This window comes from Onychomys torridus, chromosome 1 (genome assembly GCF_903995425.1).
Source record: "Onychomys torridus chromosome 1, mOncTor1.1, whole genome shotgun sequence".
Lineage (NCBI taxonomy): Eukaryota > Metazoa > Chordata > Mammalia > Rodentia > Cricetidae > Onychomys > Onychomys torridus.
This window is the reverse complement of record NC_050443.1, coordinates 91289498-91312173: the sequence shown is the minus strand read 5'-3', so window position 1 is coordinate 91312173 and position 22676 is coordinate 91289498. Positions and strand designations below refer to the sequence as shown.

The 22676-nt window shown below is 48.4% G+C and overlaps 1 protein-coding gene across 8 annotated transcripts in view; it reads right to left on the bottom strand.

The window, feature by feature from the left end:
- Nucleotides 1-22676, bottom strand: part of Arntl (aryl hydrocarbon receptor nuclear translocator like) — a 102319-nt gene that overhangs the window by 61642 nt on the left and 18001 nt on the right. For 7 of the 8 annotated variants that reach the window (XM_036189581.1, XM_036189650.1, XM_036189607.1 and 4 more), the window contains exon 2: nt 15454-15525. The gene's annotated coding sequence lies outside the window, so the exon portion shown is untranslated. Of the gene's footprint in view, nt 1-15453; nt 15526-16059; nt 16302-22676 lie in introns of those variants that run through there. The other variant, XM_036189599.1, reaches the window with a different exon arrangement.

Genomic DNA, 22676 nt, shown 5'->3' with positions numbered 1-22676 from the left:
GTGCAGCTGGAACTGGCAGGCTCGAGGACAATGTCTCATGAAAGAGCCAGGCTTGTATTTTTCTCATACGCTTTTTTTTCTATTGGGACTTGGGTTTATAAACACTACCAGATTCACAAGATAATCCTACACACACACACACACACACACACACACACACACACACACACACACCCTGCAAGGATAAGGAGCACCATCCTTTCTGCTGTCGCTTGTATAGTACTTTTTTCCACTAACATAAACGACCACATAAGAAGAGCCCTGCTTTTCACAGCACATGGGTTGCCAATGACTACCACGGGAAACTGTGCAAGATCCTGCAAGGACAACCCAACCATGGAGGGCTGCTCAATCAATGGCTGAAAAGAAGTTGTTGGCGATACAGAATGGAGATGCTACCCAGACTTAGCTTGAGCCAAGTGCTATGACAGAGACAAATGGCACACCCAAAAAAGAACAGGAATGCCAACATGGGGACCAGAAGGTCTCAGACAAGATGAGCTTGGGAGCAACAGTGTGGGGTAGGGAAAAAAGAAGGCAGGGAGCTCCCTGCGTTTTAGCTGTGCAGCCCCAGGATACTGATGGTGATGATAAGAACAACCATCTCTGCAATGTGCTATCAGTGACTGACAGCACGGTATTTAACTCACAGTAAGCAGCAAGTATATGTTCTTTCTGTTCTTTCTGTTTCGTTTTTGGTGGAGGGAGTGAGGCAGTACCATGTGTAGCCTAGGCGGGCCTCAGACTCACTGTACAGCCAAAGATGACCCTCAGCTCCTGATCTTCCTGCCTCCACCTGCCAAGCACTGGAATTAGAGGCATGAAATCACCACACCTGGGAACATGTTATTTCCTTTAATTTTCACAGTGCCTCTATGGACCCTCTCTGTATTATGTCCATTTTGCAGATTTAGGAAAAGAAGTTGAAGAGACTTGAGCAGCATTCCAAGGACTACAGTCAGCTGGGGTCACTCTGAACCTGTCTGGCTCTGAGTCTACACTCTCAAGGAAGGTAAGGGCAAGCAAAAGGCACATGATCTGTTTTGCTCTATGCTTTGCACCCAGGAAGCACTAAGATGTAGCTGCCCATGTTGTCTCTATGCCATGGAGACCCAAAGCAGACATGGCAGAGGTGAGAGATGACCTCTATTTATGACAGTGGCATTTCACTTTATGGGGCTCAGAATCACAAATGGAGACTCTGGAGCAAAGCCTAAGAAACTGGGATGCAACCAGGCTGAGAGGTGCAGGCCTGTCACTCCAGCTACTCAACAGGCTTACAGAGGAGTAGTCCAAGTTCAAGACCTGCCTAGAATATTGAGTGAGTTACTGGCCAGCCTGTCTCACTCTGAGCTGGCGTGTGGCTCAGTAGTAGAGTGCTAGCCTAGACTGTGGGAATTCAATCCCCAGTACTGCAAGAGGGTGGAGGGATGTGGAGAGAGTGTGGTAAAGAGTCTCAGTTGGAGACCCAGAGACACCTTGGTGGGATGCATAAGAATGTGCTTACTCAGAGATAAAGAGATTTTCACCAGAATTGGAGAAGACTGGGTTCTTAAAAGAAAAAAAACAGTTCAAGTCTGTAAAGGTTCTTCCCAGGGTGCTCCTTGGAGCGCTCCATACAGTGTTACCCAGTGTTCTGCAGGGGCTCCTCAGAGTGATGCTTGGAGAGCCAATAGCCATACATAACAGCAGAGAGAGTTAGTTACCTGCCTCTCTCCACACCAGCTCATCCCTTCTGTGCCATACTATCCCAATACACTCACAGGTCCTCAGAGGATCTCTGTGTCCCGCCATCTGTACCCTCAACATAGGCTCAGCATCGATTTCCTGGGCCATTCTAACAGCCTTTGAAGACTTCCTGCCACATCCCTCCCACAGAGCAGCCCCCGCATTGCCACCAGCTGGCTTTCTAAAATAAAAGTGTTGACCAACATCACTCACCTCCTGAAAGATGTCTGCGGGACAGAAGGGCACCAGGTCTGAAAACACATGCAGGCATACCAGGTTCATCACAGGCCCCAGAGGGGCGAGGACAATAAAAAAGGCCCTCCTTGTGGGTTTCTATTCTAGAGAAATTCAACACACAGTACACAAGAAGACAAAGTAGTGATGACTGCTAACAGAAATAGCACAAAACAGAAGGATGGGACAATGGTCAGAGGGCTGAGTAAAGGGAACAACGTTTTTTATTTACAGGTGATAAATTACTTGAATGGAAACCAGAATGGAGAAGGCTGAGTGTTGTATAATCATCTGAGATTGAAACATTCTATCCTATAGTGAAGCTCTTCAAGCAGGAAGGTAAACAACTCAAAATAGCATCAGGAAGTCCCCGAAACTGACCAGATTCATTAGGCCCCTCCCCGCCAGAGTAAACAATAAAAGCAGAGTCCCTCTCAGATGAGGCAAAGCCAAGCTGCAAAGAAAACTCTCAGACAAGCAAAGAGGCAAAGAAGAATGAGACCAGACCAGCTGCATGGAAGAATCACAAACCAGCCACGCTGCCTGAAGAGGTTTAGACTGAGGGACCTATAAAGGACATTCTCTCTCCAACCTGTTGGAGCTGTATGTAGGCTGGCAGTGTGCTCCAGGTCCCCAGCTTGGTGAGCTGTCACCTGTGCTGGGGTGGACTTTGGTGATGCGGCTGTGTGTGAGTCATTTCTGCTCCTAGAAATAACACCAATAAAACTCTCACTGGTTCACCAAGTTGGACTCTGATGGTATCTGTACTTTGGTCTGTCATGGGTTCCCTATCTGGGGTGAAGAGACATGTGGGTTGCATCTCCCTAGCAAGAGCTTTGTCACACAACACTGAGCCAGGCACAAATGTGAGAGGACAGCAAGTGAGACTGAGGCAAGAAAGAGGATCAGAGGAAGAGCCAGAGTCTGACGAAAGGTTGGGTGAGCAGAGAGTGCTGAAGCGGGAGGTAAAGGGGGCAGGAAGACATCCAGGCTCTATTCTAAGCATGCCAGAAAGCCACCGGAGAGTCTGGAACAGAAAGAGACATGATGGCCCTGCCTGCCCTTGCCTGGCTGAGGAACACTGACAGCCACAAGACCAGTGTGCCTGCCAGAGGTGACCCACTAGAGGCAGAGAAGGGCTGGATGAGGGCAGAAAGGGCTGGCGCCTATCAGCCCTGCTCTGAGGAAAAAGCGCTGTCAGGCAGTGTGTTCTAGGAGAGAAGAAACATCAGTGGTGGCTCCTATATTGGGGGCTAGGAAGATTCCAGAGAAGATGGGGAGGGGTGGCGAAGAGCAAGGCGGGGTGGGGGGTCAGTCTTATCTTTAAAAGAACCAATTGGGACTTCTGCTTAGCTACACTGGTCTGGGATGGCCAGGGCATTGGATAACATGGCTCAGTGTGGGTGTGTGAGATAAGGGCCCAGGAGCAAGGTCCAGGCTGGCACCAAGACTCAAGGGTGAAGTGTGTCTATATGTGGACTGTGTGTTTACCACAGCACAGCAACTTGGATGCTCCACTGCCAATTCTAGACCCAGACATGTACCCTGTGTGTCTGTCCAGAGACCCCTCTGCTTGGGATGTAGTTGGCACACTGGCACTCATGTTTTTGGACTTGCTCTAAAGTCACCTGTCACCCTCAGGCCTCTGCAAGACTGTGGTGGCAAGCCTCTTCCTCTGGGTCCCATCCCCTGACCCAAAGCCTGAGCACAGAGGACATTTAGATGAATGGAGTCCTCGCTGCAGAGAGGCGTAGAAGAAACCACAGGCAGCCGTGACTCGAAGCCCAGCTGCCGTCTGCACTGGAAAAGGCTGCAAAACCAGGCGCTGGGACGGAAGCACTAATAATGCTCAATGGGGTGGAATGCTTTCTTCCCTTGAGGACTTTCTAGCAACAAAGAGCTTCAAGAAATCTAAGCACTGGGCTTCTCAGGGGGTGGTGATGTGTAATGAACTTGGTGCCTGGTGAAGGTACGTAGGTTCCAGCTGCAGAAACCCACTGTGCTGGCTAGTTGTGTGTCAACTTGACACAAGCTGGAGTCATCAGAGAGGAGGGGCCTCCATTGAGAGAACTCCTCCATGGGGTCACGCTGTAAGCAAGCCCATAGGGCATTTTCTTAATTAGTGATTGATGGGAGAAGGCCCAGATCAGCGTGGGTGGGAGCACCCCTGAGCTGGTGGTCCTGGGTATTACAAGACTGCAGGCCGAGCAAGCCCTGAGGAGCAAGCCAGGAAGCAGTACTTTTCCACGGCCTCCGCATCAGCTCTTGCCTCTAGGTTCCTGCCATGTTTGAGTTCCTATCCTGATTTCCTTCAATGATGAATAGTGATTTGAAAGCATAAGCCAAATAAACCCTTTCCTCCCCAAGTTGCTTTTGGTAATCAACAGTGGTTCATCACAACATTGATAACCCAAACTGGAACACCCAGTGAGTCCAAAAATCAGTGTGCTGTGAGTCCAGGTTAGACCATTTCATTCTGGGAGTGATGCTAGGAAGCAGATCTTGGACCTTCTCAACATGTGGGGACCAAAGAAGCCAGATGATTTGCTGGGAAGTCCAGGATTCGTGACCAGAGAGTAGGATAGCAACACCAATATAGCTTCTACTGCCCACCAGAGCCTCATCTATGGCCCAGGGCCCTGCAGCAGTCAGGGTTTAGGAGCTAAAGCCAGGCATGGGTCTGAGAAGGATGGTGATTGTTCGGAGTTCCTGAGCAGCTCCCAGCAGAAGGAAAGTGGAATTGACCCTCCACTTCCAGGCTGGCCCCTGCATTCTCTCCCATACTTGCTGAAGGGCACCACTGTCAATAGTTTACAGCCCCTGCCCACAGCTACCTTAGAAAAACATGAGTAGGAAAGGAAACATGTGGTCATGTATGATTGTGAAGTGAACAAACACTTCTAGATGACTCCGGGCTCATGAACAGGAAGACAGCAGAGCAGCAGCCCGCACCAAGGAGGCTGAAGAACAGCAGCCCAAATCCAACACAGTGCACGAATGTTCTGGTGCAAGGGGGCTGGGGGTAGGGAGCTGGGGCAAATAACAGGGGCCTGGCCTTCAGCTGCTTGTGCATGGCCCACTACACTAACCTTTCTAACCCTCAGTTTCCTCAAACATAGGGAGCAAGGCACAGCCTGTTTCCCAAAGCTGCCTGGTGCTCTGGAGACTAAAGGCCAGGTGAGTCTGGCTTACATACAACAAACATGGGGGGGGGGGGGGGGCGCTGGCGGTTTCTTCATTGCTAAGCAAAGTCACAGTAAGCAAGAAAAAGGATGGAGAGAGACAGCTATAGGGACGTGCAGGAGAAATCCCCGGATGAACAGGACCTCTGAGGGCTTACCACAGCATAAAGAAACTACTCAAGGGGTACTAGGGCTCAGGGCTAGCCCCGGTTCCACAGCAAGTCTGAGGCTAGCTAGATGACCTTGTTAAAAAATGGGGAGCGGGAGCAGGGGCACAGTGGGAAGAGGGGAGAGAAAGGAAAAGAGAAAATTCTTTAGGAAATTCTGTGTTTTATATTTTGTTTTTTAGGATGCAATGGAAGAAGGGGAAAGCATAAAGAGAGGAAACAAGAAGAAGAAAGAGACACACTAACTTTAATATATCAACATATTGACAGAAATCAAAGGAAGTTAATGTGCGTACACAAAGAATGATGCTGTTTTGATTGACAGCATTTCCTGTTAATTATTCATGGCTTTATTTTCTGTTGAACTCCTATTCAAACTTCAATACCCTACTTGCTTGATAACCTTTTCCAATACACCCCAACCTTCACCTGGAGAGCCATTTTCTTGCTACTGTAGTTTCTAGATAAGGTGTAGGTAGCAGTGTAGACCTGACTGGCCTGGAACTTGCTACATAGACCAGGCTGGCTTCAACCTTGTAGTGATTCTCTTCCCAAGTGCTTGGTTTACAGCCTAGACCACCCTGCCTGACTGGACGGAAGGGGCAAAGTCAAAAAGATTATTCCTAACTAATGTCAGAAGATAACAGGGGCTACTGATATCAAATTCTGAAACTGGAAACTTACTTGCTAGACGCAAAGCTAGGGATTTTTGGTTCTGGATTTGGTTTCTGTTTCTTACTATTCACAGTACCTTTCTTTCTATATTCTGGTCCCCAAACTGAAGTCAACCCACTGGTCTAGCAGCAAGTGAAAGTGTGGACGAAGGCATGGCCTGAGAACAGCACTTCTCAGGCTCATACACTGCCACGGTTCACTGCCAACGAACTCAGAGGAACGTACTGTTGGGTATTAAATGTTTATCATAAAAAATAGGTCAATTATAGCAGCAGTCATGGACATGCTTCTCTATGCCAGGTGCTGTCCAGGCACTTGGCACCCAGGCTGGCCAATGTGGGTCACACAGTCACTGGGCATGAGGCCAGTAAAGGCCTGTTTGACAAACCTGCCTCAGACAGAAAAATGAAGACCGAGACAACACCATACGGCAGGGCTCAGGCATTTCTGTCACAGCCAAAGCAACAATATATACTTGTGCTGACAATAATAGCGAGGTGTAAGCAGCGATTCCCAGTTGTGTTCCTCATGGCACCTCACTGACCCATCACAGCTTCAGCTGGACTCTGAGGCTCTACGTCGTCACCTGTCTCCCCACAGCTACTGTTAACAAGGATACTTCGAGAAACAAGGCTTATGATAGCATATACTAGACAGTTGGTGTTTTCTACACATCCCAATCACACAAAGGGTACTTCTCTTGTCACAATCCCACCTACGGAACAGAAACGGCCTGAGGGTTTGTCTCAGGTCGGGGCACAGCTGACACGCAAAGCAGGCCTGTCCCCACAGCCTACAGCCAGGTGCCGAGTGGTCTTTGAAGGAGGCGTGTTGGAGGCTATCTGTACTTCCAGCACATCTCAGTCTGCAGCCATCAGCCCCTTCCCTGCTCCCACTGTCCCCTTTCCCCACCTGGTCAGAAGCCACGGCTGTTTTTGTTTTCCACACTAAGTAACAGTGTGAGTCATCTGGACTTGAGCCAGACTGGCCTTAGAAGCCCTATCAGCTTGGTAAAGTGCCCTGGGGAACCCAGCTTCCTCTGCAGCCTAACCCTACAAGCTTCTTGGAGTCTACATCAATTTTTCCTATCACTGAGCTCTGGGAAGAGAGTCTTGATGGTCACATGAGCCAGTGGTCACAGAGGCGCCAAAGCAAGGAGGAGGGTACGTACCTTCAGACTGGGCTGGGAGGAAATATTTATTTAGCCAAGAGCTATGCTATAGCTATTATTCAAAGTGGCACATGAGTCCCCCGAGAGGAGGCGGTATAGCTGAGTGATAAATTATGCAAGGAAAACAAGCAGCAGCAGCAGTATGCACATCTGCATCACCAGCACACACCTGCACCTCGAAGCGGCTGCTCTTAAGGAAGTAACTTCAGTTTCTCCCTTGTCCTTTCTGCAGAACCCCGAAACCACAGACACTAAAGCCAGGGCTCCCTGGGTCCGTATGGGCTCCAGAAGGACAAGGACGGCAGGCACACAGGTCACTATGACTTACATGGTCAGTCACTCCTGGGAGTGTGCGCAGGTCTACACAGGAATCTGTCCTAGGAGGCCCAGTGGCCCCTTTCATTACAGAGGGGAAAAAAAAGACAAGGGGGATTCAGGGTAGACAAAGACAACAAGAGGGGACAGAAGGGACAGACTCCACCAAGCCCGGATGCTTCCTTAGCAGACAGGTGGCTCTAATGCAGGAAGAGAGACTTAGGGCTGATTCCATGACACAGCCCAAAGAAGTTCCACAGAGTGGAGGGTCTGCCAGGCTGTTTCACAGTCAGCACCCAGACAACAGGAAGGGAGACTCCATGGATGAGTGACTGGTCCCTTAGGCTGTCAGTCAACCAAATGTGGGGCACCTACTTAGGCCAGGTGGTGGAGGCGGTGGCTCATGTCTTTAATTCCAGCATTTGCGAGGCAGAGGCAGACAAATCTCTGGAGTTCAAGGCCAGCCTGGTCTACAAAGTGAGTAGAACAGCCAGACTACACAGAGAAACTGTCTTAAAAGAGAGAGTGTGTGTGTGAGTTTTAGGTTCTGTTGCCATCCTGGGGCTTACAGGGGCTGCCCAACATGGGAACAAACAGCCACTATTCCAATAAACACACAAATAATGCAAGATGACCCCTGTGATGAATGCTGGCAAGGAGGAGGATGGGTTCTTGGCACACATGACACAGGACATAGAAGAATGGGCACAGGCACACATGAGCAGCCTGGAACCTGGGACTAGCCTGGCCACTGCCAGATTCAGTCCAGGCCTCGGTGTCCCACATGGTGTCTTCTGGGCAGACACAACAGTACCTCAGTTGACATAGTCTGAGCCCCTCTATATGCAGTAGCTTCCCACCAAGCACTCTAGCAGTGTTTGACACACACTGAGCTGTCAATTAAGTGGGTAATGACATGCAAAAACAATGGTTAGACATCCTAGCCTCCTGAGCTAAAGAGGTAGCTCCAGGCTGGAGAGCTCACCTAGTGTGTGAAGGCCTTAGGTTCAATCTCCAGACCTAGCTTTCTTATCAAGGAGGCTTCCCACTATATCCTCTAAAATGCAAGGAGCACACAGACATGAGACAGGCAAGATAGGGGGAAAATGCTTTTGATGCAGAACAAGCAGCTGTGGAAAGTCCTTGCATGGCAAGGCAGTCTGGTAGGCAGGAAAGCAATTGAGAGCCTTGCACCCTGGTCAGCAAGACACCGTGGGGTTTAGAGCAGCTCTCTTCTGGGAAGCCTTCCCAGCTAACTTTGAGCACACAGATAAGAGCGGCATTCTTGGCACATCACCCCAGCTCCACACAGAAAAAGGAAGCAAAGGAGACAAGCATGGAACTGAAGGTCCCCTACAGAAACATGTGCATTGATTTGCTATAAACTCGGTCACTGTGTTAGCTCCTGGAGGAATACACACAACACACTTGCCTGGGATGCCTGGTCAGAGTCTTGACATGTTCATGTTGCTCCTCGGTACACACTCACTAAGGACATTGCAAGACTCCAGATGCAGTAAGGATGTCCTTAGCATCTATGTCCACAGAGGGTGAATAGGGACCCACACCCTCCAGCCAGACTGGGGGAAAGGCTACCAGAGAAGAGCTGGCAAGAATCAATACTGGGCTAATTAGGATATCTGCGATTCATCCAAGACAAAGCTGGGTAGACTTCATTCCTAAGAATTCCTTGATAGATTATTTTTCATTTTGAATTGCAAATACTATTCCATCAACAACAACAAAATGTAATTGAAAGTCAGAGACAAAGACCATAGAGAATAAAAGCTCCTGAAGTCCCAGGATGCTGGGAAACACAACAGTCAACCACAAATTCCAGCCTGGAACAATCTGCCCTGCACTTGAAGCTAAGAAGGGGTTTGGCGCCATCAAATTCAGCCACCAATGAACCTCCAATTCCAGGTCCATCTGATCGCATTACAAATCTGTTGTTTAACTGTGCAAACAGACTCTACTATCCACACTCTTTCAATAAACATTTCCTGTGCCAGGTGCACTGTGCCAGCTGGGGACGAAGGGGGAAGGGTGTCTGTGTGTGTGTGTGTGTGTGTGTGTGTGTGTGTGTGTGTGTGTGTGTGTATGTGTGTGTTCCCCACCCTTAAGAAGCTCGGTTTACTGAGCATAACAGAGAAGTCAACAGCTCTCCTTTAAGTGCCCTTATGTACCAGAGAGCCATGCAGGGCATTCTGGAAGGCAGGAGAAGGTCAGCTCCGGGTCTGGGAAGAAAATGAGGGGGTGTCCAGTAGAAGAGGGGAAACTGGAACTGGGTCCCTACTTGGGGACTAGTGGCTAGGTTATTCCCAGGGGAGAATCCAGAGCTGGCAAAGGTACTGGAAGTAAAGGCCATTGGTGGCTGGGCTGAGGTTAGAACTGTGAGAATGTGGCAAGTGGTTAAACACCAGGTAATGGGAAGACCACAGGCTCTGGAGAGGGCTTGGCCTTTACTCTAAAGTCATGAAGGATCCTGTGGAGAGGTTTAAGTAGAAGCAGCCATTTGAGATGTGTGACTTAGTATAAACAGGAGTGTGAACTAGAATGAAGCAAGAGAAAGATGGATGGGATAACCAATTAATAGGATTTGGAGGTCAGAGGCAGCGATAGAGATGGAGATGGGAGATAGAAGGGTAGATTCCCCCCTTTAAATTTTGAGTCCTAAACAAAGCTGTGGGGGAAGAGAAGAAAAATGACTGACAAGGGCCAGTGAGATGGCTCAGCAGGTAAAGGTGACTATCACACAGACATGACAATCTGAGTTGATTCCTCAACTCCATGGTGGGAGGAGAGAACAGATTCTCGCAAGTCGCATGCATGCATGTGTACACAGAGAGACAGACAGACAGACTGAATAAAATAAAGAGTCTTACAAATTGTGAGAACACAGGAGACATTGGATATGCCAGCTGAGAGAAAGGACAAGCCCAGGATGGGTCTGGAAGTACAGAGGCAAGGGGCACTCAGACGAAGAGGATGACAGGTGTGGTAGATGGGGCAAAGTCTGGCTGTGAGGCAGGTCTACAGGGCTTTGGGACAAAGGAGTACAGATGGGCTCTGCCAGGAAAACAGCAGGGAGATGAAGAAGGGGCCAAGCAGAGCCTTACACAAAAGATGGAAAGAGGACAGAGGACAAGCAGGCTAAAGAGGGGGAAGGAGAGCCCAGGGACAATAGGCCAGTGGGATGACCCAGGGCCAGAATGCTGAGCACAGCCAGAGACACCTCAGGAGATTGCCCTTGACTGAGGAAGCATGGGCAATGAAGTCATGAGGAGGTGTGGAGGGCAGAGCTGGCAAACCCATGCCCCTCCCAGAGCTTCGACGTTTCCTCATAGGCTCCCACTTTGCTTGTAAGAGAAGCCTTCCCTGAAGCCCCTACCGGCCCAATCATCCCCTCGCTCTCTATGTCACTTTACATTTCACTGTGAGCATTCCTGGCGTTCTAGACATGTCTGCCTTGTGATAACAGAAACTCTGTTCCCCTGTCACCACCTGCCATCTATGGTAGGCAGGAGAGCTGGTCCTGCCCCTCACCCACTACAGCACTCGGGAAATCAGGCCCTGCACCTTGCCTGGAGAGCACACTAGAGCTGACCCTGTTGGTGGGGGCACAGGTGAGCCAGTCTTGTGTACATGAGAGCAGGAGTGCACCTGCCTCCTCCCTAGTATGCCATGTGGTGGCATGGGTGGGGGAAATACACCCTCCACCTCCCACCCCCTTGTCAACTTCAGCAGGTGGGAGAGCCAGACACAGGAGCATGAAAATCAAAGAGCTGGCCCTGTCCCTCACCAACTGCAGCAGTTGGGAGAGCGGGCCATATACCTTGTCTGGGCAACATCGTAGAGCTGGCCCTGGTCGTGGGAGTGTGGAAGAGCTGTACCCGGGGGGTGTGAGAGTAGGAAACTGGCCCTGCCCCTTGCTGCCTGCTGCTTTGGGTGAGCTAGCTGGGGCCACGTTGAGAGTTTGCCCTGGTGGTGATGATGAGGGAAAGCTGGTGGGCTGACCAACTCAGTACCACCAGGCCCCAAACCAGGGCTATGAGTTAGGCCATCCCATCATCCACCTCATCTATGTACTGCTAGAATATTGTGAAGGGATGGATTTGCAGATCCAAAGCTACAGGATCTCCCTGACACATAACAATGACAGGATATCCATGAGGAGTCCCAGTGAGGGCCCATCGATTATGTAGCAGAAGTCAGAGGCCTCAAGCCAGATCAATGATCCACTGCAAAGAACACTTACAAGTAAAGACGTTTGGACTAAGGGGTATACTGTGTGACTCACTGGGCCACACCACTGCCTCCATGCCAAAATTTTCTTTCCTTTTCCTTTCCTTTTTTTTTTTTTTTTTTTTTTTTTTTTTTTTTTTTTAGGCTATACTTTTAAATTTCATTTCTTTTTTAGGGGGGGGAGGGAGGTTTACAAGGGCAGAGGCAGAAGTGAGGGGATAGGGAGATGAGTGAGACTGGGATGCGTGATGTAAAATCCACAAAGAATCAATTAAAAGTTTTTTTTTGTTTTTTTTTAATTGAGAAAGAAAAAGAGAAGAAGAAGAAAACCCATACTGTCACCTCTGTAACTGTGGTACTGAGAGCAGAGCCCGGCATATATTTGAAAACTTGGTCCCCAGTTGGGGAAGGATTAGGATGTGTGGCCTAGTTGGAGGAGGTGGGTCACTCAGGGCAGGCTTTAAGGCTTCAAAAGACAGCCTACACCATTCTCAGTTAGCTCTCTCGGCCTGGTGGTTGTATCCCAAGATATAAATTCTTAGGTACTGCTCCAGTGCATTTCCTGCTAGCAAGCTCCCTGCCATGACAGTTATGGACTCTACCCCTCTAAACCATAAGCCCCAAATTAAACACGTCGTTTTATATGTTGTTTGGTCATGGTGTTTTATCACAGCAAGAGAAAAGCAATGAAGTCAGTATCCAATGTCACCCGGCTCTCTGGAAATAACAAAGCATTTGTGAGCACATGACACACTCCAAGCCTGACTGTGCTAGATGCTGGGGACATGGGAAGAAAACAAAACAGGACCTGCCTTTGCAGCCTCCTGCTGGAGATGAGCAAGACTGACATAAGCAGAGACAGAAAAATCATGACATCTCGCCACAGCGCTAGCGCTGGAAATGCACTCTCATGCCTTTTGTGGCAGTCTCTCTCCAAAGCCAGCACCTCCACCTTCTCCAACTGAAGAATGATCTTCCTGGGATGTTATGAAGTGCTTTAGAGCTGAGTGTCACCTCTTTCAGATTTTTTATTTTTCTGTTTTTTTCAAGACAGGGTTCCTCTGTGTAACAGCCCTGGCTGTCCTGGAACTCACTTTTGGACTAGGCTAGCCTCAAACTCACAGAGATCCACCTGCCTCTGCCTCATGAGTGCTGGGATCAAAGGTGTGCGCCACCACACCCAGCTTGTTTCTCATCCTTTTAACAGGCTCCTAAAAAGCAGGAATACCTACCCTATGCTCTCAATGGTTAATCCAACTCTATCTATTTCTACATAAGTGGGAGAAGAAATCCCAGACTTAGTTAAAGAGAAAACAAACAGCACATGTCAAGGGTCATGCAGAAGTGGGTTCCAACCCCTTGTTACTTTGGACAAGCTGTTCAACTTCTCCGTGACTGGGTTTCCTTGTTGCTGAAACCGGAAATCGGAATACTGACTCTCCCAGCAGAGCTCATGCAAAGTTGAAATGAAAAGGTGCACTTGGAGGGCTTAGCACTGCTCTTGATACAGGGTGAGGCTTCAGTCAATGGTGGCTCAATCAGTACACCCACTGCTTCTGTTGGTCTCAACCTGCTACCTTCATCTAAACCAAGTCAAAACATGCTTAGAATTCCAACCACAGAGTAACATTTCAAGATGCACAGAACACAAACTGGTCAGTGGCCTGAGGAATAACCTCAAATCCCACACACTTGTCCGGACTCCGACAGTAATTCTGTTTAATTTTGGTTACTCTATTGTCTCCTCCATTTTATGCAAATACAACCATTTCCCCCAGATCACAGCAAGAGTCCAAACCCAGGCTGGATTCCGCAGTGCAAGCTGTGGCAGAGTTAGGAATGCCACACCTCAAAGCTAGCCTAAGAGCACAATCAGAAGCCCAATGTACACACCAGCGCCAACACACTCAGCTCCAAGAAAGGCAAGGAGGACTGGTCATAACTTGCTTGGCCTGCCTCAAAGCTATAGGATAGGCTCTTCCGGCATACAAGTACCCTTTTGCCTGGCCTCTGGGTGCCTCTCACCTCCTTCCTTCCACCCCAAGTTATGCATGTTTACCAAAGCTCAGCCCTCCATTTATTCCCAACTACTATGTGCAGCTCGAGAGATGGGTCAGCTGTTAAGGGCTAAGGCTCACAACCAAAACTATGACGTCCATTCTACATCTCCGGACATAAGTGTCTCAGTCCAGGCTTCAGTTCTGGATCACCACCTGCAAACTGGACATTTCCTATGGATGGGCCAATGTCACCTTAATTCAGCATTTCTGAAAACAGTGTCAGACGACAGCAGATGAAGTTCAATGGTTGAAGACTTGTCTAACTTGTATGAAGGCCTGGGTTCAGTCCTCCGCATGGCAATCAATCAATTAATACCAACACCAACTATCTCTTCCCAGCCCCAGTGCCTACATTTCTGTTGATGAAACTGTTATGAAACACCAAATTTCGGGGCTGGAGAGATGGCTCAGAGGTTAAGAGCACTGGCTGCTTTTCCAGAGGTCCTGAGTTCAATTCCCAGCCACCACATGGTGGCTCACAACCATCTACAATGAGATCTGGTGCCCTCTTCTGGCCTGCAGGCATATATGCATGCAGAACACTGTATACATAATAAATAAATAAATAAATCTTAAAAAAAGAAAGACCGAATTTCTTTGACCTCTGTCTTTGGAGTCTCAAAAGACTGAAAGTCAGGTGGGCTTTTGCCTTACAATCTCCCATCAACTGTGGATCTGCTGCTGGCCACACGACAGCATGTGTGCTACCACTATCACCCCGTCACTTTTTCCCTCAATAGAATTTGAACAGACTCCCACTGTCTTGGAGATAAGTCTAAGTGCCTTAACTGGAACTCAGAGCTCTAGAAAAAGAGCAGACAAACAACAGACCACAGGTCAAATCCAGCCTACCCCATTTCTGTAGATAAGGTTTCACTAGAGCAAGCCACTCCCCCTCATTTACATAGCATCCTGGCAGACCAGCAGAGCTGAGTAGCTCTGACAGAGGCCACGTGCACTGGTCCTCCACTGAACAAGTGTGCTGACCCGGCTGTCATTGTCAGATGGCAGTAGACCCACCAAACATCGTGTCCATGCTGCTTCAAAGCTTTTGTTCCTGCTGGTCTGGGGATAGGCCCACTTTCTTCACACCCTATATCCATATTCCCATGTACAGAAAATCTTACTTCATCCTCGGACTGGTTTCCATCCACCTTTTCTTCTTAGACAATGCCAAAGCACCACTTGTCTGTGAGGTCAGGTGCATCCATCCAAGCCTCTTAGTTCTCCTCCCTCACCTCTGTCTACACCAGTAGCTCCTGACCTTCCTAATACTTCAGTCCTTTAAAACAGCTCCTCACCTTATAGTTACCCTCAACCATAAAATTATTTTCATTGATACTTCATGACTGTAACTTTGCTACTGAATTGCTATGTAAGTGTCTGATATTCAGGATATCTGATATGTGACCCCTGTGAAAGGGTCATTCGACTTCCCAGGGGGGTCTAGACCCACAGATTGAGGACCATTGGTCTAGACCAAACAAAATCCTAGAGTGAGAATTCACTATCCTTTCTGCCCATGATACAGACTTCTCTGGGGCTCAGGCTTCATAACCTCCACTGGGTACCTGCAATAATAACAAGCTTGTCCTTCATCCCAAACACAACCTCAACTTCATCATTTGGTAAAAAAAAAAAAAAAAAAAAAAAAAAAGGGCATCCAACAAACTTACCACTGAAGGCCTAGGGTTCCACATTTGAAATCTTAATTTGGTTCCAAAAGCGTACACTGTAGCCACCACCACCTGAAAGCAAGGAAACACAGGGTTAGCTCTAAAAGAGAATGTTCATGTTCTCTTCCAGTTGACACTATGCATTAAGTTTTGACTAGCCATTCTCCTAAGATGCCAGCTCTGCTTCTGTCTAGAAAATCTCAGCTTACCCTGTAAACTCATTGGCCTAGAAGCCTCCCTGACATCCCAGGTACTGCTCCCTGCCTCAGCTTCCATGGATACTGATGACATGTCTGTGATAACACATGACACACTTTATATGGCAGGGTTTCTTATTTGGGGCCTGGACTACAGGTTTTTTGAGATATTTGTAGAATCCACCCTACTTTTTGAATCCGCTGTCTAGTACACCACAGGCATTTAGATGGTCCTCAATAAATGTGTAAATGGATAAGAAAACAACCTATTCAGTCCATCACCACATGCCTGGGTTCTAAACTTCTGCTAGAACATGGTTTTCACCATAGGAATGCATGCCCCAGTCTTGTTGCTTTGAATAGGCGATAGTTTTTCTGAAGGATTAATGAGATTAATCTAAAGGCACACCTTGACAATGACACGCCCCTGGGCAGAAACCTTCAGAGGATGTCCCAGGATGTCAGGCATGTACCCAGCTGGCTCAGGCTCACTTGGCAGCCTCAGCTCACCTGGATTCCCCAGATGGACACTACTGTCCAGAAAGATAAGACTGACAGTGAATCCTCAAACACAAAGGCCCCATCACCACCCCCTCTAGTTGGGTATCTTCTTCCACTGGCTGGACCACCTGCTGATACCATCCATTCCAACACTGTAGCCCATACCAGGTTCATAATTCTCCATCAAGTGTGATTCTTCCTTAAACTGTGGCAAAATACATGTTAAAAAAAAAAGTTCATAATCTCAACCAGTTGGCAATATACAGCTTGGCATTTAGCATGTTCATATTGTACAATCACTGTCACCATCCACCTCCAGAACTCTCTTCATTGTAGAATGGAAACTATATCTAAGCCCCTGGGACCAATAAGTCCTAGTAAAGCATTAATTAATTAATGGAATGAACGAACGAATGAACGAACGAATGAGTGAATACCCAGAATACCCTGCTGAACATTACCATGCTCCTACAAGTCACATCTTTTCCAGATTCATTTCAATCCATCTTAAATCATACACACACACACACACACACACACACACACACACACACACGCACACACTTCTCTTTGGGCAGAAACTCAATCCCATCTGCAAAGTGGAACACATGACTGTGACCTGTCCTTCAAGCCACCAGACCCATGGTCAGGTCCCGCTCCCCGACTGCAGCTCTCGGCCTCAGTCAACCACCACCTTAGCTCGACACTCCCGCCATGGCTTGAATGCTTTTGGTTTTCCACTCACTTCTCAGGCCCATTCTCTTTGTTTCTTTCTCCTTAGCTTGCCAGGTCTTCTATCAGAGGCCTCGGGGCCTACTTCTCTTCTCTCTCTGCTGTCACCTCCTGGTGGTCTATCTAGTCTGATCCAAATATGACCTCCGCACCTGATGCTCACTCAGATTTTCCTCCCAGCTTGGGCTTCTCCTTTGACCGATTGCTGTGGTTAAGGGCCCAGGGCTCTATGTGCACCATAGCAGTTGTCTCGGGCTCAGCACATCTTACACAAACTCCATCCTCCCCAGACCAGCTCACGGCAGTGTAAGCATCTCAGTATAGGCAACTTTTCCAGCTGCCATTCTGAGGCGTCACCTTTCCCTCCACATCCAATCGTCACCCAGCGTGTTTTCACATCCCCATCTATTAGCATGGTCATTTCTCCTCACCTCCTCTGCTGTCACCATTCTAGACTGCCACAACAGCTTCCTAATGGGGTCCTCACTTCTACCCTCAGGGCCAGTCACACCTCCAGCCATAGCTGATTCTCATTAGAGGAAGAAGTCTGTTACTACATGAGTCATAGCAGGTCACTCTGCTTGAGTCCTTCAAAGTCTTCCCAGCAAGGATGCTGGAGGGACTGGCATTTCTAAACCTACAGGCCCTGGGGCAGGTGGCCAGGTCAATGCACACTCCCCTCAACCGCTAGCTATCGTTCCTTTTTTGGCCTGGCAGTCCTGATGCTCTCATATTCTGACTTCTTGGAGAAAGGAAACATTTCAGGGGGCTGAGATAATGGATGTGAGTGTCCCTTTCAAGCTTACGGTACCAGTAAGAGGTCAAACAGTCAGTCGGAGCATGAGATACATAGGATCTCCCACTACTTACGTTAAGGACTTTCAAAAATTGCCTTATTCGTGTCCAAAACTCAGGCTCACTTTCCAGAACATGAATATTTAGCCCCCACGGGCTGAAAACCCTTCTTAACCCTCTCTTTCTTCTTTCAGTCTCCAGCTGGTCACTATGTCTTGTTTACCCTTCTGTCTCTACACCCTATCCTTTCTTCCACAAACTCACACCCCTGACTCGAGGTAAAATTCAAATGCAGTCACTCAGGAGCCAGACCGGGTCCCAGCATCTCTCCTTGGAGCCTCTACATAGATTCCCAGTCACTACTATTAGAACTGGACCGGTTCTAATAAAACCTAAACAAAGAATCCCTGCATTATTGTACCATACAATCTTCAAAACCTATTAGAGTAAGCCACAACACACTCACTTCATCTGCCCTGGAAGCAGATCTTAAACAGGCTACTTGCCTGGACAAGAAAGAATAGGAATACTTCCCGCCGGGTGCACGCCTTTAATCCCAGCACTCGGGAGGCAGAGGCAAGCAAGTCTCTGTGAGTTCAAGGCCAGCCTGGTCTCCAAAGCGAGTTCCAGGAAAGGCACAAAGCTACACAGAGAAACCTGGTCTCAAAAAAAAAGAGAGAGAGAATAGGAATACTTCCCTCCCTGGCCCATCAGTGATAGGTCCAAAAGACAGGCACACCCTCCAAAACAAGCCAACCAGAGCCTTCTTCTAGAACTGATTGCCAGAGGCAGAGAAAGGACACCCCCAACACACACAAGTGATAAACTGAGGCTGCCAGCAGTTGTGCCCTCAGCTTATCCAGAGGTAGCAAGACTGGTGGCCACATAACAGGAGATAGGAGCCAGAGGAGTCACTGGCAACATCAGCCCCACCCCAGAGTTCAGGTTCCCAGGTGACCTCCTACACCCTTCTTTCCTCCCCCCCCCCCACCATGGACCCAGTAAGTTCCCTCGGACACTTGTGCTGGAAGTGGGGTTTTGAGGCCCCTCCTCTTTTCTTCCTTTGCTTATTTATCAGGTCAAGAACAGTTCCCAGCATGTTGTACTCAAATCATTTATTAAGTGAATGAAGCAAGCACATTGACTCCTGGGTAGAAAGACCGGTGAAGCCCAGCTCTGTCATTTCCTAGCCGTGTCATCTGAGGCAAGATTATCTAGCTGTGTGTGTGTGTGTGTGTGTGTGTGTGTGTGTGTGTGTGTGTAAGAGCCCAAATGTTTGCAAGTACATGTGTCAACATGTGTTTATGGAAGTCAGAGAACCATCTTTGATGCTCTTTTTTGAGACAGGGTCAACCTGCCAAGTGCGCTAAGTTGGCCAGCCCATCCCAAGAAGCTGCCTATCTCGAACTCTGCAGCACTCAGATTAGCATTGTAAGCCACCATGACCTACTTTTCCACATGGGATCTGGGGATCTAACTGGGCTCTCAAGCACTTTACCTCCTGAGCCATCTCCCTCGTCCTCCCTATCCTTTCATGACTCAGTTTCTCTGTAAAAAAGCAAGGGAGCCACAGTACCGACTCATAGGGGTTGGGAATAATTAAGATCATGAACAGGAAATCCCTTCCTTTGGGAGCTCAGGCTCCCCAAATGCTAACTGCTCTTGCCATCAACTCCAGAGGCTCAGTCTTGGCTTCAGACCCTCCTTCACAGGTCATCAGGACTGTGACACGTGGAAGAAAGGAACAGTAGGGATAGATGGAGTCAGATTAGCAACTGAGAGCATAGAGTAGGTGTTCCCACTTCTCAGGAGTCTGTTAAAAGGGTGAGAAACAAGCCAGGTATGGCAGTGTGTGCCTTTAATCCCAGCACTCCAGAGGCAGAAGCAGGCAGATCTCTGTGAGTTTGAGGCCAGCCAGGTCTACAGAGCGAGTTCCAGGACAGCCAGGGCTACACAGAGAAACCCTATCTTGAAAAAGAAAAGAAGGAAGGAAAAAGGAAGGAAGGAAAGAAAAAAGGAAGGAAGGAAGGAAGGAAGGAAGGAAGGAAGGAAAGAAAGAAAGAAGGAAGGAAAGAAAAAAGGAAGGAAGGGAGGGAGGGAGGGGGGGAGGGGGAGGGAGGAAGCAAGGAAGGAAGGAAGGAAGGAAGGAAGGAACTGACTGGGTATTTACAAGCACAAACTCTCCCAGGAGCAATCAGCCAACATTTAGTGAGATTCAAGGGTTACCCAGAGTTCTCGGTGAACTGCCAACGATCAGGGACCCAAGACAAGTGGTGACAGAGAAGCATGTGGTGCATGCAGGAGAGTACTGCCACAGACAGAACCACCCAGGAGATGAGAAACACTCTGCACCTTTTAAGAACCAATTTTCACAGCAATGCTTAAAGAGGGAGAGAAAGCGTCTTACATTGTGGGGACAAGGTAATAAGGCTATAAAAAGGGAACCACACAGAACCCACAAGGGCCCAATTTTCGAGGAAAAACAGCGATTGCCACAGCACTTAGGAAGAGGGAGGAGTCACACCCGGGTCTCGGCAGGAAAACAGCTTCCCAAGGCTGCAGGAAAGCTCCTGGTCCGCCAAAGGAGCAGCGCTGGCGCTCATCTGTCCCGTTGTCCTATTCCCTGCTTTCTACAGGTAACAGGAGGGGACAGCACAGGCCAGCGGTTGTGCTCCAACAGTGCCCCAGTGCCCTGCACCACCGTCAGAAGAGGCCCTGCTGCCTCCCTAGAGGCCTTCTTCTCCCTTCTGTCTGAGCTTCATGGGCAACTTCACATCATCGCCACCTCTGACCCTCCTCTTGCATCCCTGAACCCCTAAGCATATAGCATCTGCTTCTTTCAGCTCTCATGCCCACTGTTCCCCAAATCGGAGCATCCGAGAAGGGCAGTTTTGTGGTTAGCAATACAGAGCCTCGAGGGGTATGGGTGTGGTCACTAGCTGTGTGATCCTGGGTAGTTAACTCATTGCTACAAGTCTTAGTTTACTCATCTGTAAAATGGAGAGGCAGACATTCGAGACCCAATGTGGATTATATGAGCCAGTTCATATAGGCTTTAGAATCACGCCTAGAAACAGCTGCACCCAAAAAGGAGTTACCCTAAAGTGCAAGCTATGAATAGTGGGGCACACGCCCAATTTTTCGATGGAACTGCAATACAGCTCATATCCTTACAGCTTGTTCTCTCCCTAAGCTTTTACATCTGCTGGAAATGCTTACCCTGCACTTCGGCCCGCCCTTTCAAGGTGTGGACAACAATCAGCCACCTCCACAAACCTTCCTTTGACTCCCTTTCTTAAGAGGCGGGTGGGCCTGCCTTTTAATCTCTTGAATAAGCATCAACTTTGGCCTGTTGTGTGGGTCCATTCCCAGGTCACAAGCTTCTCAGGAACAAGGGGTTCTGGGATCTTTCTCCCCAGTGTTTACTTCTTGCAACCTTACAGAGTATGTAGGCTCAGTAAACATTTGCTGGATTAAGATGAATCATAAAGCCTAGAGCCAGGGTCCACAAAGACAGAAATAGCAGAAATGGGAGCAGGGCACTGTGGATGCAGCCTATTTGAGGCCCTGGGTTCCAACCCCAGTACTGAAAAAAAATTAACAAAACCAACACCCCAAATCCAGTGTGGACCTAAGGCTCAACCCAGTACCAGGGACCAAGTCGTGGTGTCTGTTGGTTTCACCCTAGTCACTTCCTGATGGCCAACAAAAAGCCAAGATCAAAAGCCTTTCCACACATGTGCAGTGAGTGCCCTCCACCACCTGTTCACTCAGGAGTGATCCTTTTTCCCTCTGAAATGCTATTTGCAGCTGTACATGGTGGTACACACTTGCAATCCCAGCACTAGGAATGCTGATGCAGGAAGATCGCAGGCCAATTAAGAAAAAAAAAATTTTTTTATTTACTTCCTTGTCTTGGGGCATTTCTTAAAGCACCCTTAAGGGAATCCATGCTTTACTTCATGATTATTTTAATCAAAGCATCAGGTGTAGGGAGACAAAACGTCCTCGGTTTTCACAGGCTGATTGCTCCTTAAGAGGATTTATTGATTCAATCTCCCCACACAGACAAATAAATTATGGCCACTTTTTGCTTATACCTCCTTTCACATTACTTACCCGGCTTCTTCACTCATGAAAAATACAACAAAGACTGGCTGCGGCATGAAGTACATTTTTAAAATACATTTTTCACAGCATTCTATTTGAAAAAAGAAAATCCAACTCTGTCAAATCTTGGGCCATTGCCATTAGCTAGATAAACGCCAACTTAATTAAATGATTCTGTAATACACAAAGATGCTTAATGCAGCATTAGCCGAAAGAATAAAAATTAGAAGCAATCGAAAACCTGCTCCATTACAAGCTCCCAGCTCACGGAAAACATCCTCTGGATAGATAGAATAGTATGCAGCCATCTTTAACAAGCATGAGGGGAATGATTAAAGGAAGATACAAAGTTGAGGGTGCAGGGGACAGGGTGGTTCCTGTCACCTAGGCTGTCCCAGCTGGGCAGGACAGGTCCATCCTTGAAATCAAAACAAGGGAAATGAAAGGAAAGTTGGGAGGAAATCTCAGCACATAGGGCTGGAAAGGCAAAGTCACTCTGGTGGGTGCTGTTGTGACAGAGGGAAGACACAGACCACCCTTCACTGGCTGCTCTGGCTATTTGTCCCCAGGTCCTAGATGGCCCTAAACATGAGCCTGTCCTTCCCCAGGCCCTGCCGAGCTCCTGTTCCATGGATAGTGTTCCTCATCCCCCTAGAACGCTCTTCTATGTGCTTTCCAATTTTGCCAGCTCTGCCCTGCGTTGACCAGTGGATTTGGGCAAGTGGCTAGACTTTGCAGAGCTTCATTCTCTTGTCTGGGAGCAGGGACATTGCTTCCTAGGCCACAGAGCCAGCCCTGAGCCCATCCCCCTGCTCCGCTCTGGTCTAAGGGCTAGAAAGAGTGGTTTCTGCTCTTCCAGAGTACCCAAGTTCAGCTCCCAGCATCCAT